The 27,362-nt window shown below is 36.5% G+C and overlaps 1 protein-coding gene across 1 annotated transcript in view; it reads right to left on the reverse strand.

Annotated features, from left to right (window-relative positions):
• Nucleotides 1-27,362, reverse strand: part of RASAL2 (RAS protein activator like 2) — a 396,824-nt gene that overhangs the window by 154,672 nt on the left and 214,790 nt on the right. The window lies entirely within an intron of this gene.

The following is a 27,362-nucleotide window of genomic DNA, read 5'->3' on the forward strand; positions in this document are numbered from 1 at the left end:
AAAGAGATTTCAGCTCAATAAAAGGAAGTTAGAGCCATTGCAAGGCGCTCGCTTTCCGAGCTGCCTACTACAAGAGGCAGCGACTCCCTAACTCTTCCCACACGGGTTGGCAGCCCATCTGATGAATAACTGTAGTGCAGCAGCTTTCAAACTATGCTACTGAACTCGTGTTCTGATGATAAAAAAGAATAATAGCAATCTTCCGTGACATGAAAGAGAAAGTTCACGTATACGATTTTCTCAAGTGTGAGTTTTTTTCTTTTTAAATATATTTTAAAATGTTAGAATCTGTTACTGTTAATTAACCTTAAAGATGCCTGGAATATTTCCAAATTCAGATCGATAATGACATTTTCAGATATTTGAAGGTGAATTATAACAATAATTTATTGTGTTCTGCAAAAAGCACTTTCACTACCTAGAGTTCTGATACTTGAGTAAATCTGAGAAGCACTGTTGAGGAAACAATTTTTCATATACCCAAATATGATGTCATTCCATTAGTCAACACTGTTCAAAGGATATTATATACCATATTTTATTACTTTCTATACTAAATCTTTTCACAAGTATGCATTCCTATTTATAATCCCGTTTTATGCCTTCTAGCCTTGATGTTGCTCCTTCTCTATTTAGAAGTTCATTCCTTGCCTGGTCTGCCTGTCATACTCTTATTTACCCTTGAAAACCCAGATTTAAAATTATATTCTTAGTGTGGTTTACCTTATTTCCTACCCAGAGTTGATTACATTCTCCTCAGTATTTTTTGTTTTTTTACTCTCCACTATTTTTTTTTTCTTTGTAGCCTTCATCATTCTCTAACCTTATACTATGTACTGATGTTTAATGTCTCTTTTCCCCACCAGAACATGAGGTAGATGAGGGAGGGGCTTTGTCTGTTTTCAGCTTATTGCTAGAGCCTAGAACAGTGCCTGGCTTAATAGGTACTTAATCAGTGATGCCTGGATGGAGAGATGGATGGATGGATGAAAAAATATATTTCAATTACCAAACCTTTGTAAGTACTTACACTGAGGAGTGCTTTAGAATAACTTGAGGACAGGGACCATAGCATATCCATTTTCTGATGCCACAGCCTAACACTGTGTATGTACATGCGGTGAAACAAGAATATAAAGGAATTCGTCTCAGGTTTGTGCGATTTCAAGTTAACTAATTGAAGCCAGTCGAATTACATACGAAGGGAAAATAGTCATTTCATCATTTACCCAATTAGGACCTACTTATAATAGGTGAAATCCTGATCCCTAGATGTTGCTTCTTGGAATAATTTTTAATGTCTCTGAACCCACAGCCATGTGTTGTGCTGCCTTGATCACAGAAGTGCAGCTTTTGAGGTAGACACTGAAGAGACTGATAAAATCTTAAACTACGACACTAAGAAGGAGTTCTCTAAGAAGCTGGAGAAGCACGAGTAAATGGCTCACACTCCAGCCATGAGCTCAAGTTACAAAGTAACTGAAATTCATGTCCATGCAGAAAATCCCTCATGGGTTAGAAGAGCCTCATAGAGTCTGAAGGCATTTTGAAATGATATATTGGATCACATAACTAGAAAGCTCAATTCAGCACCCAGCATATTCATTTTGGTTAGATGAGGGCACTTGAGCCATTTTATTTTTGCAAATGGTCACTATGTTGTCAATATCTGGTTTCACACTTCTCCCCTATACAGAGAGTTGGATAGGGTTGTCTTGACTAATCCATCTTACGCAGTCATGATCCAGCACCGTACTTACTAAATGGTTCTACTAGGTTGAACTCCGTGAAAATGCCATTTTTGTAAGTCAAAAATAGTCGAATATTAGCAATGATCAAATGAATAATAAGAAAGATTCAAACACTGATTGAAGGGTTGGAGTAGATAATTTTAAAGGTCTCTTCTGGTTCTGGAATTCCATATTATAATTCAAACATAAATAAGAACATCAATCAAATTTAAAGTTTGGTCACCACCCTGTCAAACTATGGTCCTATTATAACTTAACACAGCACTCTGTTCTTGTCCTTCTTGGAACGTATATAATGTCTGCCACATAATAAATGCTTAATAAATATCTGCTAGATAAACAACTTGAAAACAGGTATAAATGGACTACCGAAGGCTGTCTCTATGTGAGTTTTCAAGTTCAGTGTCAATGAATATTGGTTTTGTTTCTAAAAGGCTAGGATATTTTTTTCTAGTTATGAATCAAACAGTATGTTCTGTGAACTTTGAAGAATATGGATAGTACATTTTCTCCCTACCCCTTACAAAAGTAATTATGGAATTCTGACTTTGGTACAGGTATAGAAGTCAATGTAACAGCCATTAAGAAACCCTAAAACTATAGATGCATGATTTTCTGAAAATCAAAGGGCACACACAAAAAAGCTAGCTGCATATAATTAAAAGTTACTTGCACATCCACTTTCTTATCAAACAAATTAACAAATGAGCAAACAAACAAAAAGTCCTGGTAATACATGTCGTCTCCTCCTCCAAGCAGATACACATACTGATAGCAGTCAAACTGAGGTGTACACCAGTCTGTACGTGTGCTCCCTCTTCTGAACAGCAGATGATCAGACACAGCTTCTTCTAACCATAAACACAGTTTCTGTTAATGTCTCCCCATAAACCAGACTGGCATTCTGATGCTGTGACCTTCCTACTGCATTCTTTTCAGAGTTCATATTAGAAAAGGAAACCATTGTTTATAACTAGAATGACAAACACCAAAGTCACCCACTTATTTAGAAATGCCACTGAAATTCTGATTTTTATTCCATTTTATTTGTATATGATGGGACCACAAGGCATACTTCTCTTCTGATAAAAAGGCATTATAAAGACCGAAGGATCTGTTAGTCATATGGTTAGCAAAGTACTCAGAGTGTTTAGAAAAGGCACATGCCAGACAAGTGACAATTTTGATGGCCACACAACGTTTTTACAACTTCTGGCTAGGCTGCCTTGCTTTTCCAGCTAAGATGATTTAGTAGACTGCATTTGCTTACCTGAAATGGCCATTGGTCAGGAGAAAGCATTACAAAGAGCAGGCAAAATCACACATCAGTCACCCTTCTCAATACTCAGGCTGTCATATGAATAGGACCGTACTTCAAAGAAAAATAAGCAAAACCTTTGTGGAAAAATCCAGGCAAATCTTTTTCTAGTTTTATTTCAGTGTATGAGTAATAATATACTACAGAAACAAAAGCAACACTTCTATTTCTATGAAAAAAAATCATTAATAAACAGTAAGAAGCAACTAAAAGGTTTCTGGGATAGGGTTGGATATTAATGGATATCTCATGTGTTCACAGAGCCAAGGACATGCCTGTGACACTGGCCCTCCTCATTTAAAAGAAGAGCTTAAACTGAACTTTAATAAAGCCTTCAAAAACTCATTTTCTTCAGTGGCTTTAAAATACATATATAACTATCTGCATCGCTTGGCTTGTTGATTTCCTGTTAAGCTAATCTGCTGTCACAACTGAAGTACTCTTGGTCCACCTTTCCCATATAATGCAGATAACACTTCAGTTTCAGTAAAAATATGTCAATTAGGCATTTATTTTTGCCTTAGTTTTAAAGAATATTTGCAAGTGTGGGCTACTGTTTCCATAAGTCTACTTATAAAAAGCGAAGATGTTATGGTACAGTCATCTTTGGCATACCACTGATACAACAACATATACATATACTATATAATTGAAAACACTAGTGCATACAGCAGGTAAAGTCCACTTCACTCAATTTCCATTACTCTCTTACAACTAACTAAAGCAAGCTAAAATCTAGTAGAACTCCAAGAGATAAATCATGAAGCAAAGAGGACATCAAAATGGACAACAGACACATGAAAAGATGCTCAACATCACTAGTCATCAGGGAAATGCAAATCAAAACAGCAATAAGATATTATCACCTCACACCCGTCAGAATGGTTATCATCTAAAAGACAAGGGTGTTGGTAAGGATGTGGTGAAAAGGGAACCCTCATACACTATTGATGGGAATATAAATAGATCCAATACTATGGAAAATAATATGGATGTTCCTCAAAAAATTAAAAATAGATCTACCATACAATCCAGCAATTCCACTACTGGGTATATACCCAAAGGAAATGAAAACAGTATTTTAAAGAGATATACGCACTCCCATATTTACTGCAGCATTATTCACAATATCCAAGATACGGAAACAACCTTAAATGCCCATCAACAGAGGAGTGGGTAAAAAAGATACGATTTATATACCGATGAAATATTATTCAGCTATGAGATAGGAGGATAGCCTGCCATTTGTGACAACATGCATGGACCTTGAACACATTATGCTAAGTGAGATAAGTCAGACAGAGAAAGACAAAATATGGTATGACATCACTTATATATGAAATCTAAAATGTCAAACTCAAAACAAGTCAGACAGTAAAATGGTCCTTACCAGGGGATGGGTTTGGGGGCATAAAACTGATGTTGTTTAAGGGTACAGACTTGCAATGGATAGTAAATAGGCCATAGAGATCTAATGCACAATGTAATAACTATAGACAACAAAATTATATTACAATTAGGTAATGTGATAAATAGCATTACAACGGTAATCATATTACAATATATAAATGTATCAAAGTAACATGTTGTACACCTTAAATTCATACAATGTTATGTGTCAAATATATTTGATTTTTTAAAAGATGGTTCTGATTATTTTTTTAACAACTTTATTGGAGTATAATTGCTTTACAATGGTGTGTTAGTTTCTGCTTTATAACAAAGTGAATCAGTTATACATATGTTCCCATATCTCTTCCCTCTTTGATTATTTTTTAATAGAAAAATCCATTCCCCAAAGGAAAATTGAAATTATTAAGCAAGGGGAAAATTAATGTGTGGTACTTCTAGTCATTACTTCTGAACCATTAGGATGGTGATAGTAATAAAAATTAGAACCTTTTATTCAATTATATTCTAGGCTCCAAGAGTGCATCTCTGTTCCACTTTATGATACTAGTGTTATTACATTTTCATTTCAAATATTACATTTTGAAATACATACATGTTTCCCCTATTATTTTGAAAAGGGTTATTTTTGAAAGTTCCTATGTAATGATATGAGATTTTTTCTTATTTTAAAAGGTGAAATGTATGATCCGCCAATCTGTTAAAGTCAAGTGTAAAACACTATGGACATGAAAAATAACTCCATAAATAATCATTTTCAGTTTCAGTAAATATGAAAAATAACTTTCAAGAGGTTAAACTTCCTTCTAAATTTCTGCACATACAGTATAAAAAAATTCTTTATAGTTACTGAATAAAGTTCTACATAATAAGAAATAAATTAGATAGTCTTCCAGAAAAGGCAAAAGCAATGGTACAAAAGGTACAGAATTATGAGACAAGGCACATAGTCAATTCCAAACCAGCAATCCTACAAAGAAAGCACCATGTAGTTCAGCAACAAAAATACTGCATTCAAGGACTGATTTACCATTTGCTTTAATAACAAATTTTTCGGTCCGTCACAATGGATAACATATTTTCTCTCCACAATAGAACATGGCATCTAACTTTATTATTGCTGAAGTTAAAAACCAATGAAAAACTTGAAAATCATCTATGAGAGATTTGTTTCAGTGATAGGAGTGATGTAACCCCAATAAAAAACAAAAATTGGGGTTTTAACATATTCAAGAATTATGATTATGTGCCTGTACTATTCTTTAACGTACCTTCAATAATGGTTACTATTAACAGATAAATCTGCCCCAGGATATAATAAAGTTAGAGTGCCTATGGCTTGGGTTTTTGAACTAATTTAAAACTAAATAATGTATTTAACATGCTGGTCTTAAAATGTCATATTGATAGAAAACAGAAATAAGTGAAAAACAGCTATATTTAGGGGAAGTCTAATACTTCAGTGATATTTTATAAGTGACAAAAACTGAGAGATAAAAGAGGGGTTAATGAATTTGCTAAGGAAATAGTCATTGGTGACTAAGGGCAGAATCACACTCCCACTATTAGATCTCTCAAGAGGCCATCCAGAGAAATAAGAACAGGGATATTTGTGTATGGGAACTGGAAATATCCCTTTTCCCCTCATGTCAGGAAATAAATACAATGGTTTCTATCTCATTGGCAAGAGAAAGATCACAACACTGCTTTTAAGGATATAGTTTTGTCCTTTGTCCTTTGTTCTAGGCTTGAATTTGTAAAATGTGATTATTATGGATCATGGTTTACCCTGTACCATCAGCTGTTGCATGATTAAAATGATCTCCTATAAAACATTCAAATTTCCTAAGGCTTTCATGATAAATATTTTAAATTCTATGTCACATGAAATTAAAAAGAATATGATGAACTGGAAAATGCTGAAAAAATATTGTGCATCCTTGTTCACTGTTTAATTAGGCTTAATATTTGAGTGCTATTAAGTGCCAAACATGTTCTTGGTAGAGAAGTTCTCTAAATGATGCATGAAGTTGCATCTTTAAGTAAACAGAATTTCATTCATCACAGTTTTTCCTAAGATTGCCAATAGCAACAAGAAACCTACATATTTTGTTTTCATATTTTCCAATAAATGACTACACATTATTTTCCACTAAGTGACAGTAAAACAGACAACTCTCCTAATAAATTTATTTTTTTAACGGTATAAGGAGATAACCGTTGACAGCATCATAGGACTCGGGAGTACTCAGCCTCTTTTTGTTTTAGTAGAGATTTTTAAAAATTAATTAATTAATTAATTAATATTTGGCTGCGTTGGGTCTTCATTGCTGCGTGCGGGCTTTCTCTAGTTGCGGAGAGCGGGGGGCTACTCTTTGTTGTGGTGTGCAGGCTTCTCACTGCGGTGGCTTCTCTTGTTGCGGAGCATGGGTTCTAGGTGTGCGGGCCCCAGTAGTTGCGGCACGTGGGCTTCAGTAGTTGTGGCTGATGGGCTCTAGAGTGCAGGCTCAGTAGTTGTGGCTCACGGGCTTAGTTGCTCCGCAGCATGTGGGATCTTCCTGGACCAGGGCTTGAACCTGTGTCCCCTTGCATTGGTAGGCGGATTCTTAAGCACTGTGCCACCAGGGAAGTCTTAAGAACTCAGCCTCTTTTGCTCACCACTCTAAGGTGAGCAGCAGAAAGAGCATAGAGGTTCAGAGGACTAACTGTAGGTGAGATTACCAGGTTCAAATACCAGCTGTGCCATTTACTACTTACAGAGTCTTGGAAAAGCCCTGCCTTGGTTTCATTAAATATTAAAAAAGTAAACAAACAGAGATAATAATAGTACGTAGCTCATAAAGTAAGTAACTATTTGCAAAGTGCTTGGAACAATCTCTGGCACAAACCACTATGTAAGCATTTGTTGAATAAAATAAAATAAAAATAGTATTCTGTGTGTTTGGGGGAGGGAGGCTGTAAAAAGGAGGGGGTTGGGAATGAGAACAGTTTTTATCATTCATCCCTGATTTGACATGGCATTCTTTCCCTCAAAAAGCTCACCTTCTTGAGATAAATATCTTTATGGATTTCTTCATTTACTAGGACTCACAAGCTATCATCACCTTGGATTCTCTAAATGGTTCTTTTCCTTCCATTTATAAAAATGTTTAATTCTTTTACCAGAGATCACTTTTAATGTGTTCATTACATGGTCGAGAGTACATCCCCATGCAACTACAATCATGTGAAGAAGTCTGTAACTGTCAAAAAAGTATTACTCTTACCAAGACTATTAGAGATAAGACACTACACATACCCTATACTGTAATAGTAGATGCCTTGATAAGAAAATGCTGACATTATAAATTACCCAAGGAGAGGTACAAATGAAATGTTCTGTGAAATAATTTCTCAGTAGGTACGTAGGATAGTAGCTTATAGAACTTTGGGCATATATTTCAAGCCGCAACAGTAAAAGAAACTAACACATCACTTATGTTCCTCATATTACGGGCTAATATTAGCTCAATCTTCTGGACTTACTCAATGAAATAATTTTGAGAAAAGATTGTGCAGGGTTTACTAGTCACCTGATAGTAATGTTGTAATAAAGTGGAACTGAAATAAACTGGTGCCTTCACTTTAGCAGTCAACAACATTTATACTTTTCCTGCCACAAATGACTCTGATAACTTAAGGCAATTTAGTCAACAATATTATCAACCAAGATTTATTGAATGTATAATAAATACTGATCTAAGTACTGCTGGAGATAGATTTTCCTGTCCAGTTGATAGTAAGAAGTACATCCAAAGTGGTTAAAGGGCATTAAATTTCGTCAAATTAATTGTTTGCTGTGTACTTCATTTCTGATTACATATTTACTGTGACTGTTTTTTAATGAAAGGAGTTGTTCTCATGAAAAATCTGGCATCTAGAATGTTTGTCAAAATCTATTAAACTATGCATAATTTGTACTTAAAGTCTGAAATTTCAGTACCCTACTTAAAAACTAGTTGGATTTTAAATGTGTTCATACATCGATTGTATGGAACTCAAGATTTCTTTTCTTACAGAAAATACAGCAAAACTGGCAGAGAGAAAGAAACAAACATTTAATGAGCACCCAGTATATGCCAGCATTCTTCTGGGGAACTTAATTTTAACATGTTATTTTTCACAACCCTGTAAAGTAGTAACTATCATGCTGATTTTACACATTCGGAAGGTTGTTTCCTTAAATTACACATTACTTTATTAAGTAATATATGTACACTGTGGGAAAAATCTCAACTATACTTAAAATCAAATAGGCTAATAAAAAAATAGCAACCCCATAACCCACCCCATCAAAGGCATTCATTCTTTTAATTTTTAGCCTTGTCTTTTGGTATTTATCTCAACATTTCTAAATAAAACCTAGTGGTATAAGAATATTATTTAGATATGTTGAGATTAAATTGAGAAGGCCCTAAAAGCCTTCTATCCTCTTACCCCAGTTTGGACTGGACACTCTCTAAGTCAGCTACATGGCTGCCATCCCGGGACATCCCTTCACCAGTATTCTGGGGATTCCCTTTGTCTTCTTCTTGTCCTTTTCGATTTACCCCTTCTGTTACTTGACAGATTATTTAGCTTGGAATACAATTTCAGTTTAGAGTCATGTTCGCTTGGAACTTTAATAGCACTACTCCATGGTCTTAGCCTCTAACATTGCTGTCAAGAACTCAGATGCCACTCTTATTCGAATGCTGTATAGCATATTTTTGTTTCTGTTTTAAATCCCTGAAAACTTTTAGGAGGTTCTCCTTATCTCAGATGTTCTGAAATTTCCTGAAGATGTGCTTTGAAATAGGTCTTTATTTACGTTGCTGAGCACTTAACAGGTTTATTTAACCTGGAAACTCATAACCTTCAGTTCTTGGAATTTTTCCTTCAAATCTTGACCAAATGTCCCTTAAACAGTGAGATTTCCCCTGGTCATCTCATATAGAATAATGCTCCTCTGCCTTCTTGCCCACCCACAGTACTTTCTAGATCCTGTACCCCACCTCAGTTTTCCCCCACTGCATTCATCATCACCATATGACATAACGTAGAGCTGTCTATCTTTGTCAGTCTACTCCTACCAGAATGTAAGCTCCATGAAGGCAGGGGCTTTGGTCTGCACTGCTGACTGTTTTGAATGCTTTATTCACATAGGCCAGAACAGTGTGCAGCACATAATAGAAATTTTTAAAATATATATGATGAATGAAAGGATTATCTCCATAAGGAAAGGTAATTTGCTAAGTCAGTCACTCTGTAGGGCTTTGAATCGGGAACAAAATCTTGGGAAGAGAGAAAAGACAGACAAGGTCTCACAGCCGCTTGTCAGTAATTTAAGTCATTTAAAAATAAGAAATAGCCAATCAGTAATTGCGATTTGTACAAAGGGATGGGGAAGCATCATAATAAACTGGATTTTGAGTCATACATATTTGGGTTTGAATTTTGGTTCTGCCATTCATTTGGCATCAGTATTCTTGTCTATAAAATGAGGATAATAGCAGCGTCTGTTTCACAGGACTACTGCCAGGAGTAGATGACAGAATGCATAGCCAGTCCTTAGCATGGTCACTATTTATTTATTATTATTATTTTTTTTTTGCGGTATGCGGGCCTCTCACTGTTGTGGCCTCTTCCATTGCGGAGCGCAGGCTCAGTGGCCATGGCTCACGGGCCCAGCCACTCCGCGGCACATGGCATCTTCCCGGACCAGGGCACGACCCCGTGTCCCCTGCATTGGCAGGCGGACTCTCAACCACCGCGCCACCAGGGAAGCCCAGCATGGTCACTATTTCGTCATCATTGTGTCTATCTGGCCACACTTGTTTCTTCATATTCATAACTATTCTTTATTTTTATTCTAAAAATATAAAGAGATAAAACTGATAGAGCAATCAGTGATACTAAGAAACAGGAAGAATCAGAGATTCACACTTAAAATAGCCAGTTCATGGTATTGTATCCAAAAAACATGATAGGAGGTGAGATAAAGTCTACACAGCATACTTATTCAAGAATTTATTGAATTTATCAAAAAACAAAACAAAACAAAACAAAACAAACAAACAACCCTATTGCAGCAGTCTGCAACCCAGAAGAGGGCCCTTAGCAGACATCAAATCTGTTTGCTGTTTAAACCACCCAGTCTATGGTATCCTATTATAGCAGCAGGAACTAAGACAAGTACTATATAAGAATGTATTATTTAGGCATAAATACAACAGAGCAGTTAAATTCATTGCTAAGTTTGGGAAAGCTTATGGAAATTTTAGTATAATTCTAATTTATTAACCATAGAAACACATTTAGTTATAAAAGCTCATCTTTATCAATAACCCTATGCTATATCACTGACATTAAACATTATTAGAAGAGGCCACATTTTCTCCTCATTCCTATTTTGCATGTGATTTCTTTTTTGGGAGGCTTACCTACCACTGTGGAACTTTCTAGCTTTGAGCAGCTACTCCAAGGCTATTTTTATCTAATTGTTTTGTGTACTGCTGATGATATTCTGCTTTTAAATATATTTTTCTCTCTGTTACTGTCAGTCACTCCCAATGTATTATTTCACAGGCTCCCTCCCCAGCTCATCTGGTTCCTAATGCACACATCTGAATACTTCCCTACAGTTCCTACTTTTAGAAATTAATTACAAAAGGTTTGTTTAAATATGTTTTTGACTCTTTGATGGCACTACTTTGATTAAAGTAAAAGGAAAAAAACCCAAAGGGCTCTAAGATATAAAAAAATGAACTGACATAAAATAATAATCTTTATTACCAGTTCTCTTTCTACTTCAGTCTCTTTCACTTCCTTCCTACCCCAAGAATTAATCTTCTTTTTACTTTTTTCTACCTTGAATTTTTCCTGTTATTCTCTACTCTGTAGTTAGAAATAACATGGCAAACACAGACAAAATAAAAATTATTTTGTAAGCAAAGGAAAAAAATGAAATGGATGGGAAGTTCCTGTTGTGATATATTAACTGTCAATTGAAATGGGAAAAAGTTAACGTGCAAATTTCTGAAGACAACAGGAAAGTAAATAGGCTGTACATTTCAGAGAAAAGAAAGTAGTCAGAACAATCCAGCAGACACAACAGCTTTATGAGAAACTTGGGAGCTTCCTTTCTTAAGTATTGTTACTATAGAAATTAGATGGCAGGGGAGTGCCAAGAGGGTCATAACAAAACACGCTTCATCCCTGGAGGCAGCTCCAGTCTGTTTTGGATACAAACTCAACTAGATTTTCCGCCTCTCTGATTTACAAATCCTTCTGTTTGAAATATAAACTAAAAAGGCTTCAGTAAATAGCTGAGCCAATCCTGCTCCCTGTCCCCCCCAAAAAAGAAGAACAGGAGGAGGGGGTGGGAAGGGTTGTGGGGGGAAGAAGAGAGGAGAGGGAGACACTGCTGGCGCAAGTAAAGTAAGCAATGTTTAGATAATTTTGCTCAACTTATCTGAATCATATATTTTTCCTTTTGGGAAAGTTTCCATAGCAGCCAAGAGCCTAGATCAAGTCTCAAAAATAAATCTCAAGATGCACTATAAACAACTCCACTCCCATCTTTCTTACCTCAAGTTACATAACAGAATGGTGAATTATGACTGTACTTTAGAAGAAAGGAATTTGCCAAACTGTGCAAGTAAAAATGGAAAAAACAAATGAGTAAATTCATGAGATACAGAGACAGGATGCTTCCTAAGATGCCATACCTGAAATTTCTTTATTGGGTTGGTTTAAACCTGTCCAAGCAAAATGAGAAACATAAAATAAGAAACATAACACTTCTATTATCTCACTGGTTCCATGAGTCAGAGAGAATTGAAGTTTGCCTCAAATCAAAATTTATGTTGTTGGTCATGCATTCTTCTTTCAAATCATAATAAACATCTCCTCAGATAAGGAAGCTGAGGCTGACGGATAAAAATGATGAGAAGAGGGGATTTCCGTGGTGGTCCAGTGGTTAAGACTTCGCCTTCCAATGCAGGGAGTGTGGGTTCGATACCTGTTTGGAGAGCTAAGATCCCACAGGCCTTGGGGCCAAAAAACCGAAACATAAAACAGAAGCAATATTGTAACAAATTCAATAAAGACTTTAAAAATGGTCCACTTCAAGGGAGCGGGTATCTGTACATGTATGGCTGATTCATTTTGTTGTCCAGTGGAGGCTAACACAACATTGTAAAGCAACCATACCCCAATAAAAATTAATGTAAAAACAAATGGTCCACATCACAAAAAAAAAATCTTAAAAAAAAAAATGATGAGAAGGGATGGAATTGGAATCCAGTTAGGGCAACTTCAAAGCTTGTGCCATTTCCACTGCCTCACAACTGCCTCTGATAAAGGCAATCCTTTCAGAGAGAATGGAGAGTTCCAGTCACAGGTATGAACTTTCTTTCCTAAAGCAGTAAGCTCCCTACCTGTGAGATAACTGCTAAATCTGCTCCTGTGATTTTGATAGACTAATTAATCTCTTAACCGAAACTCCAACAATAGCACACACGTGTATGCTATCAACCTGAAATGCAGCAGAAAGGATAAAAAGATCATTTTCTATTATTAAAAGAACATATTTTATCTTACCATTCTGTATAGGAACAAGAAAATATTTAATAAAAGCTATTTACTACCAACAAAATCTTTAAAAAAAAAAAAAAAAGCACAGATGCTGTGCTCACTAACACAACTATAGTTACAATATTAACCAGCAGCACAATCTAAGAGTTCAGATCTGACATTTGCAACCAGGTACACTCGACGCTATGATTTGTTAACTTGGACAATGGCGCATACCAACTTTGCATTTATCAGAACCAACAGTTGTGACTGTATAACTGTTTATAGTCCCTGTGGCCGCATAATGATAATGATTCTCTAATTTCGTTCCTAAAATATTTCTCTGAAGTGGATGTGGTTTTCCCTGCAGAGGATGGGGGTGGAGGGGAAATACTTCCCACACCTAAGATTACTTTTCACTTTGAAGTGCCTCACCTGAAAAAGTCAAGCAAAGGTTTCTCTAATGTGTCAGTCATTTGCTCAACAATCACTCACTCACTTAACCTGCAACCATGCACAAAACAACCTGACTCACTCACTCAACCTGCAGCCATGCACAAAACAACCTGCTAGTTGCCATGGTGACACCAAAATGAAGATAGTGTTGTCAACTAAGAGGTTCCAATCTAGTAAAGAAGATACACACCAACAACTTGTTAAAAGCGTAAGGACATACATTCATTATTAGAGGTAAAAAAGGAGCTGTTTATCAGAGATAAATGCTGTGAATTCGGATTAGTGGAATAAAAGGAAAAACTGCCAAGAGGTGATATCTAATTGGGCTTCAGGACAAATGGGACTATCATAGATGAGGGTGGTGGAGTGAGAGAACATAGCAAGATAATCCAGGCTGATGGCCCAATGTGAGCAGAAGCCCAGGAATGAGAATGCCCGGGAAGCCTGAAGCAGTCCTATGACCTGGACCCAGACTATCTGTGGTGGGTAAAGAAAGAGGAAGTTAGAGAGCCAAGTCTGGGTCAGAATTCAGAGGACCTGTAGTGTTATTGCAAATCTGGATTTCATCCTATAGATAATGGAGATCCGACAAAAGTGTTTAAAGAAATAAAGTAATATGATTCAATAGTGATTTTAAGAAGATTAATGCCAAACAAGCAGTGAAAGGAGTAACATGAAGGAAGAAGATAGAACCAAGAAGAGATAGATGGGTAGTTATTAAAACATCTAGGTAGAAACAAATGAGTAATGTAAGGTTAGAAGGACTAGAAGGATGGTGGTCATATTAACAGAAACAGCAATCACAGGCTGTGGGGGAAGGAGGGGATAAAGAAGGGAACTACACAAAGAGAATGGCTTCAGTTTTGAACATTCCAGTAGAGATGTTCAGATGACCAATTGGGAATTCAGGTCTGGAACTGAGAAATTGAAGCCAGAAATAGGGACTTAAAAGTTACTGGCACCAAGATGATATCTGGAAACATGAAAATAGGTGAAGTCATCTACAGAGAAAGGACAAAGCAAGCAAAGAAGGGTAAGGATAAGACCTTTAGATACCTGCACTTACAAAGAGGGAAATAGTCAAGAAGGTACAGCAAGGGAGAAACACAACCAAGAGAAAAAAAGTTACAGGAGTCAAGAAAGGAGAGCTCTAAAGAGGGGAAGGAAGTCAACCATTACAAACTCTGAAGAGAGTTAGAAGGTGAAGAGGACAGCAGTTATGGAACTTATCACATCTCTGAGACTGCTAGAAATTTCAGTGGCAGATGAAATCAGATTTCAAGGTACAGAAAAATATGAGTAGGTAGTGAGCACAAATAAACTGCTTTTTAGAAAAGGTTGATGAAGAACTGAGCTAGTCCTAAAGTGTCCTAACTTCTAGTCAGTTCTAGAACCAGATAATATACTAAAAATTAGAATGCGACAGTTACTGGAGAAGGATGTTAAGTGAATCAGTGAGAGAGCAGAACTAGGAATGACTCAAGTGTGCTATTTTGATTTATCTAGCTTCTAATATAGAGTAAATTTTATGAATTAAATACTTATAATAAAGTGGGAGGAAGCTGGCTTTAGTCATAAAAGCATTAATCTATGTTGCTTATCACCTCAAGTCTAAGAGGACATTACAACTAGTATTGAACAAGCATGGAAACTTGCTTTAGTTATTGTCATCATTTATTTGCTTAGATTTCTATGTCCTTATTGTCAATTTGATCCCAAATTCGTTTCCTGTTGTTTCAATTAATTCAGTTATATCAATTTGGTCTTCTTGGAGACGTCTTCACGGCAGCCTTCTGACTGCTCCAGTCTGAACTGGCTGTCATCACTCTGCGGCTGCTACCGAGCTATGTAACCGGGTTCCCTCTGCACCCTCCGTCTCTCCCCTGAACTGGATCTCCTATCCTATATCCCACATCCTGCTCTTTCGTGGTTAACAATGTATCCCATTAGCCTCAGGAGAAATGATGTGTAGGAGGTAATTTTTTTAACCTTGTATGTCTGAAAATGTCTTTGTCTTATCCTCATATGAAATTCATGACTTACAGCTAAATACAGAATTCTATATTGAAATAATCTTCCTTCAGAAGACTGAGGGCATTCCTCATTGTTTTCTAGCTTCTGAAACTGCTGATAGAAGTCTGAAGCCATTCTGATTTCTGATCCTTAGTTTGTAATCTGTTTTTCCTTTCTTTGGCAGTTTGTAAAATGGCCTCTTTGTCATCAGAGACAAATTGAAATTTCCCGAAAATGTGCCTTGTCATAGGCACTTAGTAATTCCTTTCAATCTGGAACCTCATATCCTTCAGTTGTGGGAATTTTCTTAAATTATTTTGCTAGTGAGTTCCTCCCCTTGTTTTTCTTTTTCTGGAACTCATTGTTTTGACTTCCTAAACTGATACTCTAATTATTTTATCTTTTTTTTCCTCTACTTCCTGGGATATTTCCTCATTGTCACCTTCCAACACTTCTATTGAGTTGTATTTCTGCTAAAATTTTTTTTAATACACAGCAGCATTTTGGCTTTGTGTAACATTCAGTTCTTGTCTCACATATGTAATATTTTCTCTCTCTGAAGATAATCATAATTTTTTTTTTAAGTTTTCTATTCCCTGCATACCTCTGTTCCTCCAAGTTTCTTTTTCCTTTTGCTTTTATTTGTTTTGGATTTTTTCTTTCAAGCTAGAGGCTTTCCCTCTGATGACTACTAGCTTTGGGAATGTCAGTGTCCTTAGGTCTTTCCTCTTGGGCTGGTTAAATATCCCCATGGCACTGATCTCCTGCCTGGAGGGTAAAAGGCAAGTGAGGGAGACAGGTGGAGGGGTCTCCATCATTCAGTATGCAGGTGTTCATTTTATCCCCTTGTATTTGGTAAAGTGCCCTGTGCTCTCAACCTTGCCTGGTATAACCCAGTCCAGAGACCCTTGAGTTTTATCCCCCACAGAATTAACCTACAGCTTTCCATTAGGGTAGAGATGGGGGCAGGAAGAGCAACGATTCAGTGGTCTGGGGGAGAGCAGAAGACTGAGGGATCTACTACTGTGTGTTCCTGCTGCCATCGATTCCTGAGCTATTTGAAGATTCTGCGGTAAAAATCTGGTTGCTTCTTGGCTTTCTTCGTTGCTAGATTAAGATTTGGCTTTCTCAGGTCAGCTAGGACATTTACCACACTCCATTTGCTTTCCAGCTTTCAATTTATTATTATGTATTATTGTTTTTTGTGGTTGTTTTCTTCTTTGCCATTCTCCTTATCCTTGAAGGATCATGTCTTTAAAAGAATATCCCTTTACTATAGTTGTAGTGGGGTTTCTGCGAGGAATACAAATTATATGCTTATGTTCAATCCACCATTTTTCTCTTCAGAAGTCCAGGCTGAATCAAAAACCATTCCTGATGCTACTCATTACAATTCCCACCCAATTCTCCAACTACCATAGTGGTTTACTAAGGTTAATATTGCCTTAGGACTGGTCGAGAGAGGCCCCTCACCTGGGCATCACATTTTAGAGGGCTCTACTTGGTTGGTGTTTTGGGGCACCAACCCCAACAGAGCTTGAATGTATCAGCCAGGATGTCCACATGCCTGTTTATAGGGTCTCTCATGACATGGGATCAAATTTGAAAATTCTAGCCTGACCTTCCAGATTGTTATAAAAGTATACAGACAAAGTTGAAGAACAGAATGTATTTTATTTAAGTTAAAAAAAAAGTTTGTTAGACTAACTTAAATATTAAGATATGATACAGTTTCTAAACTTAGCAAGTAGCTGGTCCACAGTTAAACACTGACTTCCTTCATGATTTCTCCTTCCCTATGTCTTCTGGATTTACAGCAACCCTGACAGTAGCCTATACAGATGACTTAATTGAATCAGAAAAGGAATTTTTTATTTAAGACACCTTACTGCCATCTGCCGGACATTTTAAAAAATAAGGACAAATCAACAATGAGAATTAGATGACATGTACCCTTAGTTGCTGGGCAACAGATAATTTGCACAACCAGATGGGCAGCACTGCCTTGGAATCACCTTTCACAAAACTGAATTAATCTGTACTATTCCATGATGAGGGTGGGGAGGAAGATAAAAGAGCAAATCAGGAATCTAAACATCCACTTATAACTCAGAAGAGACTGTGGTCTGATACCTTGACTTAGAACCGATTTCCTCATTTAAGAAATGGTTTAGCTGTTAATCTAAATCTAGCTCATAAGAGTGAAATTTAAAAGATGGCTTTAGGACCAACAGGCTGGGAGCCATTGAATGAGGCAGGGCCTGGCAGCCTTCTGGGCTAAGGGCCAGCCCTACCTATCAACCCACCCATCGTTGTCAGCTCCAACACAAAAGAAGGGCCCATGGAGCCCACACAGGGGACACCCCTAGAGTACATAGCTCTGGTGACCAGAGGGGAGTGTCCCGTTGGGCCTCATAGGATGTCTCCTACATAAGGCCACTTACCCAAAATTGGGAAATGTAACTGACCTACCTAATACAGAGAAAGAGAATTAGGCAAAACAAGGAGATAGAAGATGTTCCAAACAAAGGAACAAGACAAAAATCCCAGAAGAAAAACTAACCAAAGAAGACATAAGCGATCTAATCAATAAAGAGTTCAAGGTAATGATCATAAACATGCTCAATGAACTTGGGAGAAGAATGGATGAACACAGTAAAGTGTTTAACCAAGAGTTAGAAGATACAAAGAAGAACCAAACAGAGCTGAAGACTACAATAACTGAAATAAAAAATACACCAGAAGGAATCTAAAGTAGATTAGATGATACAGAGGAACAGCTCAGTGAACTGAACGACAGAGTAGTGGAAATCACCCAAGCTGAACAAAAAAGAATAAAAAAAAAATAAGGATAGTTTTTAAGATACCTCTGAGACAACATCAAGCATACTAACATTCACATTATAGGGGTACCAAAAGGAGAAGAAAGAGAGGGGGACAGAGAACCTATTTGAGGAAATAATAGCTGAAAACTTCCCTAACCTGGGAAAGGAAACAAATAACCAAGCCCAGGAAGCACAGAGAGTCCCAAACAAATGAACCCAAAGAGATCTACAACAAGACACATTATAATTAAAAGGGCAAAAATTAAAGGTAACAAGAGAATTTTAAAAGCAGCAAGAGAAAAGCAACTAGTTATGTACAAAGGAACAACCATTAGACCAGTGGTCCCCAATCTTTTTGGCACTAGGGACTGGTTCTGTGGAAGCCAATTTTTGCATGGATTCAGGGGTGGTAGTTCAGGTGGTAATGTGAGTGATGCGGGGGATGGTTCAGGTGGTAATGTGAGTGATGGGGAGCCATGGGGAGCAGCAGATGAAGCTTCCCTTGCTCGCCCACCGCTCACCTCCTGCTGTGCAGCCCGGTTCCTAACAGGTCAGGACCGGTATCGGTCTGCAGCCTGGGGATTGGGGACCCCTGCATTAGACTGACTTTTCAGCAAGAACTTTGCAGGCCAGAAGGGAGTGGCATGATATATTCAAAGTGATGGAAAAAAATCCCTACAACTAAGAATCCTCTACTTGGCAAGGTTATCATTCAGATTTAAAGGAGAGATAAAGAGTTTTACAAAAAAGAAAAAGCCAGAAGAGTTCATCATCATTAAACTGGCCTTACAAAAAATGTTTCAAAGCCTTTACTAAGGGGAAAAGAAAAGATGACAATTAGAAATACGAAAATTACAAAAGGAAAAATCTCATTTGTAAAGGCAAACATACTGTAAAGGTAGTAAATCAACCACTTACAAAGTTGGTAGGAAGGTTACAAGACAAAAGTAGTAAAATCATCTATATCTATATCTACAATAAGTAGTTAAGGGATAGACAAAACAAAAGATGTAAAATATGATGTCACAAACATTAAATGTTGGGCAGTAGTGTTAAATGTAGGATGGTTAAAATGTGTTTGAACTTAAGAGATCATCAACTTAATCTTCCTGCAGCATGAACAGGGGGCTATAAAATATGTCCCACCTCCTTTCATGCAAGATGCATCCTTCTATTAAGGACTTTAACCCTCTATTTACTTTACCATGTTGCACCATGCGATGATTTTGCCCACCTTCACCATTTGACTGTTGGTAAAAAATTATATTTTACTCTTTTCCACAAAGTTGGAATCCTGTTTTATCTCTGATTATAATTAACACTTGTTTCTGCAAGATTAGCAAAATGATAACAATTGATGAAGTTCTGTAATGGGCACATGGATGTGTATTGCATTATTCAACTTTGTGTCTGAAAATTCTCATAATAAAAAAATTAAAAAAAAGAGAGACCATCAAATTAAAATAATCACATATAGACAGGTTGTTACATATGAACTTCATGGTAACTACAAACCAAAAATATATAATAGATACACACCAAAACAAGAGAAAGGAATCCAAACAAAACACTAAATTCTATGAGAAGAAAGCCAGGGTAGCAATACTTACATCAGAAAAAATACACTTTATGACAAAGACTGTAACAAGAGACAAAGAAGACATTACATAAAGATAAAGGGATCAATCCAACAAGAAGACGTAACACTTGTAAATACATATGCATCCAACACAGGAGCACCTAAATACATAAAGCAAATATTAGCAAACTTTAAAGGGAAAAATGACAGTAAGACAATCATAGTAGGAGACTTTAATACCCCACTTACCTCAGTGGATAAATCATCCAGACAGATAATCAATAAGGAAACACTGGCCTTAAATAACACATTAACTATTTGAATGTAATAGATATATACATAGAATAGTCCATCCAAAAGCAGCACAATACACACTCCTTTCAAGTGCACATGAAACATTCTCTGAGATAGATCACATCCTAGGCCACAAACAAATATATTTAAGATATTTTATATTTAAGAAGACTGAAATCATATCAAGCAGGTTTTCTGAACACAACAGTATGAGACTAGAAATCAACCACAAGAAAAAAACTGCAAAAAACACAAACATATGGAGGCTAAACAATATGTTACTAAACAATCAATGGATCACTGAAGAAATCAGAGTCAAAAAATACCTGGAGACAAATGAAAATGAAAACACAACAATCCAAAATCTACGGGATGCAGCAGAAGCAGTTCTAAGAGGGAAGTTTACAGAGATACAAGCCTACCTCAAGAAACAAGAAAAATCTCAAATAAATAATCTAGCCTTACACTTAAAACAACTAGGAAAAAAGAAAGAACAAGAAAAACCCAAAGACTGGAGAAAGAACGAAATCATAAAGATCAGAATAGAAATACAAGGAGACTAAAAAAAGAAAGAAAGAAAAGATCAGTGAAACTAAGAGAAGGTTCTTGGAAAAAATAAACAAAAATTGATAAACCTTTAGCCAGACTCATAACCAGAATATGAATGAAAAGAGAGGTACCAAACAGATGAAATTAGCAATTAAAGAAGTTATGACTGACCACACAGAAATACAAAAGACCATGAGATTACTATGAACAATTATATGCCAAAGAAATGGACAACCTAGAAGAAATGAACAAATTCCTAGAAATGTACAATCTCCCAAGACTGAATCGGGAAGAAACAGAAAATATGAACATACTGATTACCAGGAAGGAAACTGAATCCCTAATTTTTTAAAAACTACCAACAAATGTCCAGGGCCAGAGGGTTTCACAAGTGAATTCTACCAAACATTTAGAGTTAACACCTTTCTTAAACTATGCCCAAAAATTGAAGAGAAAGGAATGCTTCTGAACACATTCTACAAGGCCACCATTGCCCTGATAACAAAATCAGATAGACATGACCAAAAAAAAAAAAAAAAAAGATTACAGGACAATATCACTGATGAACATAACATGCAAAAATCCTCGGCAAATATTAGCAAACCAAATTCAACAATACAATAAAAGGATTATATGCCACAATGAAGTGGGACTTATCCCAGAGAAGCAAGGATAGTTCAATACCTGCATGTCAATCAATGTGATACACCACATTCACAAACTCAGAATAAAAAGTATACAATCATCTCAACAGATGCAGGAAAAAGCTCCAACAAAAGTCAACATCCATTTATGATAGAAACTCTCAACATAGTGGGTATAAAGGGAACATACCTCAACATAATAAAGGCCATATATGACAAACCCAGAACCAATATCATACAAGACAGTGAAAAGCTGAAAGCATTTCCTCTAAGATCAGGAACAAGACAAGGATGCCCACTTGGTCCACTTTTATTCAACACAGTACTTGAAGTCTCAGCCACAGCAGGCAAGAAAAAAAGAAATGAAAGGAATCCAAATTGGAAAGGAAGAAGTAAAACAGTCACTGCTTGTAGATGGCATGATACTATATATAGAAAATCCTAAAGATGCCATCAGAAAAAACTATTAGAACTAATAAATGAATTTGGTAAAGTTGCAGACTACAGAATTAACATAAGAAATATGATGCATTTCTATACATTAATAACGAACTATGAGAAAGAGACATTAAGAAAATTATCCCATTTACAATTGTATCAAAAAGAATAAAATACCTAGGAATTAATCTAACTAAGGATTAAAAGACTTGTAGGGCTTCCCTGATGGTGCAGTGGTTGAGAGTCCGCCTGCCAATGCAGTGGACACGGGTTCGTGCCCTGGTCCGGGAGGATCCCGTATGCCGCGGAGCGGCTGGGCCCGTGAGCCATGGCCGCTGAGCCTGCGCGTCTGGAGCCTGTGCTCCAGAACGGGAGAGGCCGCAATAGTGAGAGGCCCGCATACCGTAAAAAAAAAAAAAAAAAAAACACTTGTAGCCAGAAAACTATAAGATAATGCTGAAAGAAATTAAAGACAACATGGACAAATGAAAAGATATACCGTGCTCACAGATGGGAAGAATTAATATTTTTAAAATGACCATATTATCCAAAACAATCTATAGATTCAATGCAATCCCTATCAAAATACCAACGACATTTTTCACAGAAATAGAACAAAATATCTGAAAATTTGTATGAAAACACAAAGACCTCAAATAGCCAAAACAATATTGAGAAAGAAGAACAAAGCTGGAGGTATCACGTTCCCTGATTTCAAACTATACTACAAGCTACAGCAATCAAAACAGTATAGGAGGGCTTCCCTGGTGGTGCAGTGGTTGAGAGTCCGCCTGCCGATGCAGGGGACACGGGTTCGTGCCCCGGTCCGGGAAGATCCCACATGCCGTGGAGCGGCTGGGCCCATGAGCCATGGCCGCTGAGCCTGCGCGTCCAGAGCCTGTGCTCCACAACGGGAGAGGCCACAGCAGTGAGAGGCCCGCGTACCGCAAAAAAAAAAAAAAAAAAAACAGTATAGGACTGGCACAAAAAAAGACACATAGTTCAATGTAAGAGAAATAAACCCATGCTTATATGGTCACTTAATCAATGACAGAGGAGGCAAAAATATATAATAGGGAAAAGATAGCCTCTTCAATAAATGGTGCTGGGAAAACTGAACAGCCACATGCAAAAGATTCAAACTGGACTACTTTCTCACACCATATGCAAAAATAAAGTCAAAATGGATTAAAGACCAACATGTAAGACCTAAGACCATGAAACTCATAGAAGAAAACATAGGCAGTATGCTTTTTTAACATTGTTCTTAGCAGTTGTTGGATCTGTCTCTTTAGGCGAAGGAAACAAAAGCAAAAATAAAGAAATGGAACTAAATCAAACTAAAAAGCTTTTTACACAGCGAAGGATATATAATCACATATACTTTTATATATATAAATTTAATGGTCAATTTAAATATTGAGTGCTACTATACACAGCCATTATTTATCACCATTTAAATTCTATTATTTAATGAACTTATTTACAAAACAGAAACAGACTCACAGACTTAACAGGACGAACTTATGGTTACCAGTGGGGAAGGGTGGGTGGTGGGGATAGATTGGGAGTTTGGGATTGACATGTACACACTGCTATATTTAAAATAGATAACCAACATGGACCTACTGTATAGCACACGGAACGTGACTCAATATTCTGCAATAACCTAAATGGGAAAAGAATTTGAAAAAGAATAGATACATGTATATGTATAACTGAATCACTTTGCTGTACACCTGAAACTAACACATTATTAATCAAACATGTTCCAATACAAAATAAAAATTAAAAAAAATAAAATTAATGTGAAAAAATAAAATTCTATTATTTGAAAAATAGAAGGATATGTTTCTTGTAATATTAAATCTTCATTACTCTCATTTCCCTTTCTTTCAATATTATCATTATCACAGTGTATTTTTATAAAAGATTCTAGCATCTTGAAAATACTTCAATACTCCTAATAGTGAATGTCTTGGGAATAAAAAGAGTCATTAGTTTACACATAAAGTTAGACCTCAGCCTAATTTAACAGAGATGGTCAGGGTTAAAGCTAAGATTTGAGTAATCAATATCCTCTAACAATTTTGATTAAATGAGTTATCCTTTTCAATAATTTCATAAATGTCTTAGTATATGCTGCTTTTTAATATTCCTTTTTTAAAAAATTTCCTCAAATCTTCGTCACTTGGGTCAATAAACTTAGGAAAACATAGGTGCAAGACTGGTTTTTCCTCAGTGTTTCCAGTTTAGTTTCCCTTTTCTTTGGTGGTGTTATTTTAGATTTTCTGTTTGACTTCTTCATTTACATAAACATGAAAATTTCGCACAGCTGCCTTTGACTCTAAAAGACTTCTAATATCTTTTTCCTATGCTTGCTAACATGTATCAAAGGCATACTATGTGAAATTATAATTTTAAGTACATTTACCAGATATTTCTGGGTTTTGAGGACTCCGTGATAATGAAACAAATGTGATATCATAGGCACAGTTTTTTAAAATTCCAGAGATTTTGTAAGTAAGATCATGGGGTACTTTTAAGATTTTATCTCAGTGTAATAAAATAGAGGCATGGAGATCTCTGCAGCCTTGAATTACTAGATGTTTGGTTTTGAATGTGTCCGTTCAATTTGAACGATGTTTTTGAGAATTGAGGAAGCATGCACTTATGAGGGTTTGCACTTTCTAATTAAACCAGCTTTATGATCACGTTTCTGACATCACCTGCAAACAAGGTTCTTGCTCACTTCAGGCTCTGACTTTGCTTTGCCCATTTGGGCATCAAAGCATTAACTTTACTGGAATGTCAAAGAAACACAACAACCAGACTGGACAAGGTTCTCAATTCACCTTTGTGCTATCCCCCAGCCAGGCAGCAGACAACATGCAGTAGTAGAGACACATTTTCTTCTATAAATGTATGTGTCACAAAAATGTTGTCCACTGTTCAGCTTTCACTTTTCCTCTGTTTAACAGTGTTCTTGAAAGATGTCCAGTGGCTTTTAAAAAAAAGTTGAATTCATGTAGGTTATATTTACATTGAAAATGAATATTTACTCGTTCTAGTTCATGTGGTCAATTTATATACCTCCCTGTATTGTTTGTATGCAAAGACCCTACCATCTGAAGAAGTAATTTCCTTTTGAAAATTCAGTAAATCATGCTTTTGCATGGTTTCAATTTGAAAAAATCTTTTTTTTTATGAATAAATTAAAATCTGGATATTGTTACCAGGGGAAAATAGTTTTTTCTAGGTTTTCTAAATTTGGAAATGGGTGCTTCAGGCCAGATGTTCATATGCCTTAAGAAAACATCTCATTTTCAATGGAAAAGAATTTGCTGCATCAAAATCTGTGTCAAATGCCAGGGTAAATATAAATTTTTTGTATTTTGGGTAATCTGTAAGCTGCTGAATGCAAGAGACTGAGAACTAGCGAGTGAGAAGTACATTCTGGGCTTAACCACTCCCCACTCTGCCTCTTCACACACACTTTTTTTCTTCTAAGTTCTTGACCTTTATTAGGTTTCCCATCACTATGAATTTGCTCATGTTGAACAATGTGTGAGGCAGAAATAGAGGCCTTCCTATCCTTTTTACATTCATGTTTTTTCACCAGTTTGAAATCTCTGAAGGACGGTAAATTGGCAGCCACTAACAAAAGTTCTTCACAGTTCCTTTATATTCACAGGGCTCTTTTCTTTTATGAATTCTCTGAGGTAGAATAAAAGGTGCATGTTTTTCATGAGTGGGCACTTCTCCATAGCTGACTGCCTCACACCTGAAATCAAAATGTATGCCATGGTTTTACATCTGCAAAAACTCATCTGTCCTCCTTGGGGTTCCTCTACTGGTGAGGAACAAAGAGAATGCAGAGCTTGCAAAGGGAAAGAACCCTGCAAAAACAGAAGGGCTTCCCCACACACTTGACTTACTTATTTGGAAACAAAATTCTGTATCTTCATTCTCTTTCTCTGGTCCATCCTTTACTAATGCATCCTCATCTTCCTAATCTCTAAATGTTCCAGGGCTTAGTCTTAAGCTTTTCTCTTCTACCTAAGTACACTTCCCTTGATGATCTCACTCAATCTCATGGCTTCAAACACCATCTATTTGCTAAAAGCCTGAATCTGTATCTCCAGTCTGTACTTCTCCCTTCATTTCCAGACTCACTTATTTCTATCTGTGTATCTAATAAGATCCTCAAACTTAAGATGTCCAAACTGAGCTCCTGGTCAGTCCCACTTTCAAACTTGCTTCTCCCAGTCTTCCTTATTTTAAAAAATAACTTCATTCTTGCGGCTGCTCTAGCCAAAATTCTTCACTCTTCTGTTTCTCACTTCCCACATCCAATCCAACCAGCGAACTGGCTTGTTGGCTCCACCTTCAAATATAATCTGGTCACTTCTCAGCCCTTCCACTAATACCATTATGGCCCAAGTTCTACCATGTCTTGTCTAGATTATTGCAATAGCACCCTAATTAGTTTCTAAACTCCCATTCTTGCTTCCCTAGTCTCAGTATAGAGGTCAGTGGCTCCCCACCTCCCAGAGTAAAAGCCAAAGCTCCTACGATGACCTACAAAACCTTTATGATCTGCTTGCCAAAGAGCTCATCTTAGTTTGTGTTTTGGACCTGTACCTGGAATGTTGGAGACATTTAACAATTTACTACGTATTTCTCTCCTAAAAAATCATAATAATTATTCAGACTACAATTACACTTCCTCAAAAATCAGCTGACTTTTGTGGATCAAAGTGTGAATAGTCAAAGGACCCTAGATAAGTGGCAAAGAGAGTCATCAACTTAACATTACAAATAATGACAGCAAAGGAGTTGAAAGGTGACTCTGAGCTAGTCCAATTCACATAGAACTTGTATGTGAAATACAAACAGGCTATAAAATGGTTACATCCAGGAAGGTTTGCAATATAATTTAAGCCCACACCTAAACTGGTTTCAACACATGGTAAAGAAGTACAATGGATGAGAGGAAAATTTGATTTTTCCAAGTATGACCCCTTGGAGAAAAGCGTTTGCTAACCTGACTAATGTCTAGAAAAGCAATAAATGTCACAGGATAAAAAGAGAACTAAAGGATTCAAATTCTGACTAAGAATCTGAGCTCCATTTAGAAAATGAAAGGAAATGAAGGAAAAGGCAAAAACAAACAAAAAAACCAAAACCCTGATTTTCAAAAGTACAACAAAATCACAAAATTATCCATACTAACACACATAGAGACAATAAATGATTCTGTTTTATCTACCTACTAAATGTCTATGACTAAATGTCTAGGTTCACTAAGCAAAGAATAATACCACAATGCAAAACACCAAAGCAACTCCTACTTTCAAATTCTTTCATTATTTTACTTAATCTTAATTATGTTCACTTAAAATTACCTGACTGGTCTAATTATTTAAATACCCATTGGTAAGCATGCAAAACACCAAACAGAATCATTTGGTAGGAAACAGGGAAAGA

This window comes from Lipotes vexillifer, unplaced genomic scaffold (assembly GCF_000442215.2).
Source record: "Lipotes vexillifer unplaced genomic scaffold, Lipotes_vexillifer_v1.1 scaffold76, whole genome shotgun sequence".
NCBI classification, from domain to species: Eukaryota; Metazoa; Chordata; class Mammalia; order Artiodactyla; family Lipotidae; genus Lipotes; species Lipotes vexillifer.